Source organism: Leptonychotes weddellii, unplaced genomic scaffold, assembly GCF_054177405.1.
Source record: "Leptonychotes weddellii isolate Sample4059 unplaced genomic scaffold, ASM5417740v2 HiC_scaffold_6313, whole genome shotgun sequence".
Classification (NCBI taxonomy): Eukaryota; Metazoa; Chordata; class Mammalia; order Carnivora; family Phocidae; genus Leptonychotes; species Leptonychotes weddellii.
The window spans coordinates 5991-10280 of NW_028031909.1; the positions used below are offsets into that span (position 1 = coordinate 5991).

The following is a 4290-nucleotide window of genomic DNA, read 5'->3' on the forward strand; positions in this document are numbered from 1 at the left end:
TCCCGCATGTCTTCCTCCCACGGCTGTCAGTGCAAATTCTCCAGGGTACTGATTTGTACGTTATACAGAATCATTCATGTGAACTGTATTCCAAATGGCTTTAAAATATTAAAAGTTCCATTTTACAATTTCTTCTGCTCAGTGATCAGTGTGGTGAATCTCCTTCATCTTGATAAAGGTCATAAAGTTTTTTTATTCTTCAAAGTGCCTGATTTTGTGGGTTGTAGCAGGAAGAAAGAGTGACGGGGAGAGAGCAGGTCATGAGAAAGAGACAGAGCACAATCAGCATCAGGAAAGAGATGATATTTAAGTAGAATTAAACAAAATTCCCCTCATTCTGGATATTTCTTTCTACCCTTTGTAACTTATTCAGTCAGATGGCCATTGTTTATGACTCAACAGAAATGTAAAGAAGGGAACCTAAAAATAATCAAATTTTGTCTTTATAATTTCAAACATCTAGGTTCAGAGGAATAGGGATGATTTTTATTCAGAGTCAATATATTTAAGAGAAGTTTTGATCAGTAGAAAAAACTTTAATAGTTTCCCTACTACCTTTCCATCTCCCCAAAGTGGGTAACCCTTTTGCACTGTTGGTGAGAATGCAAACTGGTGCAGCCAATCTGGAAAACAGTATGGCGATTCCTCAAAAAAGTTTAAAAAAGTACTACCCTACAACCCAGCAATTTCACTACTAGGCATTTATCCAAAGGATACAAACATAGTGATTTGAAGGGGCACAGGCACCCCAATGTTTATAGGAACACTATCCACAATAGCCAAAATATGGAAAGAGCCCAAGTGTTCATCAATTGATGAATGGATAAAGAAGATGTGGTATATATATGCAATAGAATATTACTCAGCCATCAAAAAGAATGAAATCTTGTCATTTGCAATAACATGAATGGAACTAGAGTGTATTATGCTAAGCGAAATCAGTCAGTCCAAGAAAGACAAATACCATATGATTTCACTCATATATGGAATTTAAGAAACAAAACAGATGAACATAGGGGAAGGGAAGGAAAAATAAAATAAGATAAAAAGAGAGAGGGAGGCAAACCATAAAGGACTCTTAACTATAGGGAACAAACTGAGGGTAGCTGGAGGGGAGGTGGATGGGGGGATGGGGTAAATGGGTGATGGGCATTAAGGAGGGCACCTGTGATGAGCACTGGCTGTTATATGCCACTAATGAATCACTAAATTCTACCCCTGACACTAATACTACACTATATGTTAACTAACTTGAATTTAAATAAAATCGTGGGAGAAAAAAAGAGAATGAAGATGTGAATAAACAACATCAGCAATGAAAAATGAGTAACTAATTATTAAGTAACCTATCACTTAAGATTAAAAACCATGCATAGGACCCAGCAATCCCTCTTCTGGGTATAAATCCAAAAGAAACTAAATCAGTATTATTTTGAAGAGATTTTTGCACACCCATGTTCATTGCAACACTACTCACAATAGCCAAGATATGGAAACACCTAAATGTTCACCAATGGATGAATGGTTAAAGAAAATGTGGTGTGTGTATATATAATGGAATATTATTCAGCCATAAAAAGAAGGAAATCCTACCAGTTGTGATAATATGGATGAACCTGGAGTACTTATGCTAAATGAAATAAGGTAGACACGGAAAGACAAATACTGTATGTACTCACTCATATACGGAATCTAAATAAAAGGAAAGTCAAACTCATAGAAACAGGAGAATGGTGGTCACCACAGTCTAGAGAGTGGGGAGAATGGGAGATGCTGATCAAAGAAAGGGTCAAACTTTCAGTTATAAGGTGTATAAGTTCTCATGCTCACTTCAGCAGCACATACACTAAAATTGGAATGATACAGAGGAGATTAGCATGGCCCCTGTGCAAGAACGACATGCAAATTCATGAAGCATTCTATATTTTTCCACTTTCTTACACCATACAGAAAAACACATTCAAAATGGATGAAAGACCTAAATGTGAGACAGGAAACCATCAAAATTCTAAAGGAGAACACAGGCAGCAATATTTTTTACCTCGGCAGTAGCCACTTCTTACTAGACACATCTCTGGAGACCAGGGAAACAAAAGCAAAAATGAACCACTGGGACTTCATCAAGATAAAAAGCTTCTGCACAGTGAAGGAAACAATCAGCAAAACTAAGAGGCAACCTATGGAATGGGAGAAGATATTTGCAAATGACATATCTGAAAAAGAGTTAGTATCCAAAATCTGTAAAGAACTTAGCAAACTCAACACCCAAAAAACAAATAATCTAGTTAAGAAATGGGCAGAAGACATGAGTAGACATTTTTCCAAAGAAGACATCCAGATGGCTAAGAGATAGATGAAAAGATGCTCAACATCACTCATCATCAGGGAAATGCAAATCAAAACTACAGAGATATCACCTCACACTTGTCAGAATGGCAAAAATTAACAACACAGGAAACAACAGATGTTGGCAAGGATGCAGAGAAAGGGGAACCCTCTTGCACTGTTGGTGGGAAGGCAAACTGGTGCAGCCACTCTGGAAAACAGTATGGAGGTTCCTCAGAAAGTTAAAAATAGAACTACCCTATGATCCAGTGATTGTACTACTAGGTATTTACCCAAAGGATACAAAAATACTGATTCAAAGGGACACATGCACCCCATTGTTTATAGCAGCATTATCCACAATAGCCAAAATATGGACCCAAGGTCCATTGACTGATGAACGGATGAAGAAGAGGTGGTATTTATATATACAATGGAATAATACTCAGCCATCAAAAAGAATGAAATCTTGCCATTTGCAACAACATGGATGGGGCTAGAGTGTATTATGCGAAGCGAAATCAGTCAGAGAAAGACAAACACCACATGATCTCACTCATATGTGGAATTTAAGAAATGAAACAGATGAACACATTGGTGGGGGAGAGAGGCAAACCATAAAACAGACTCTTAACTATAGAGAACAAACTGAGGGTTGCTGGAGGGGAGGAGGGCAGGGGGATGGGTTGAATAGGTGATGGGTATTAAGGAGGGCACGTAACTGTGATGAGCACTGGGTGTCATATGTAAGTGATGAATTACTAAATTCTACTCCTGAAACTATTATTACACTATATGTTAATCAACTGGAATTTAAATAAAAACTTGAAACAAAACAAAAAATACAGGATGAATAAGTTATTGGGACCTAATGTACCACATTGTGACTATACTTAATCATACTGTGTAGTAGACTTGAAATTTGCTGAGAAGAGACCCTAAGCACTCTCACTATGCACATGCAGAAAAAAAGGTAACTATATAAGGTGAAGGATATGTTAATTAACTTGATTGTGGTAATCATTCATAATATATACATATATCAAATCATCACATTGTATACTTTAAATATATACAATTTTATTCATCATAATACCTCATAAAGCTGGAAAAAACATTAAATAAAGGTAAAAATAATAAAACGCAGTGATCAACATAATAGAAATAAATATGAAAACCTAGATAACATGAAAAAAAATTCTAGGGAAATATAAACCAGCAAAGTGGCCCATCATGAAGAAAATCATAAAATCAAAGAAAGGGTAGTTAAATTTTTAGAAGCACAAAGGTATCAGACCTACTAAACTTTTTTTTAAAAAGCTAATTTCAACTGCAAAAAAAAACTGTTCCAATATATAGAACAGAAAATAGACAATTTCTCATTTTCTGAGCTTAGTAATGTCTGTGGTCCCCAAGACAGAAAAGCATAAGGAAGCAAAAACATATATTAATCACACTTATAAACACAGAAGCAAAATTCAAACATAGTATCAGCAAACCACAACCAATATTTCATTTTAATGCCTCATGACCAATGGTTTAATCTCAAAATTCAAGGATAACACAATTTAAGAAAATTCACCAACAAAGTTAATTCACTAAAATAATGTATCTAAATGAGAAAAAACATAACTAAGTATAGGTCATTATACCATTCAATGATATCCAGCAATCATTCATGATAAAAAAATTGGCAAACAACTTTCATAAATGTATCTACCAAATATGTATAGCAAATATATGTACAGCATAAGATGCAAAGTGTAGGGCGCCTGGGTGGCTCAGTCGTTAAGCGTCTGCCTTCGGCTCAGGTCATGATCCCAGGGTCCTGGGATCGAGTCCCACATCGGGTTCCCTCCTCGGCGGGAAGCCTGCTCTCCCTCTCCCACTCCCGCTGCTTGTGTTCCTGCTCTCGCTATCTCTGTCTCTGTCAAATAAATAAATAAAATCTTAAAAAAAAAAAAA

The 4290-nt window shown here is 36.2% G+C and overlaps 1 non-coding gene across 1 annotated transcript; it reads left to right on the plus strand.

The window, feature by feature from the left end:
- Positions 1-1822: 1822 nt before the first annotated feature.
- On the plus strand, positions 1823-1929 carry LOC115938004 (U6 spliceosomal RNA). Its single transcript, XR_004073201.1, has one exon. It is a non-coding gene; the product is annotated as a U6 spliceosomal RNA (small nuclear RNA).
- The last annotated feature ends 2361 nt before the right edge of the window (positions 1930-4290 follow it).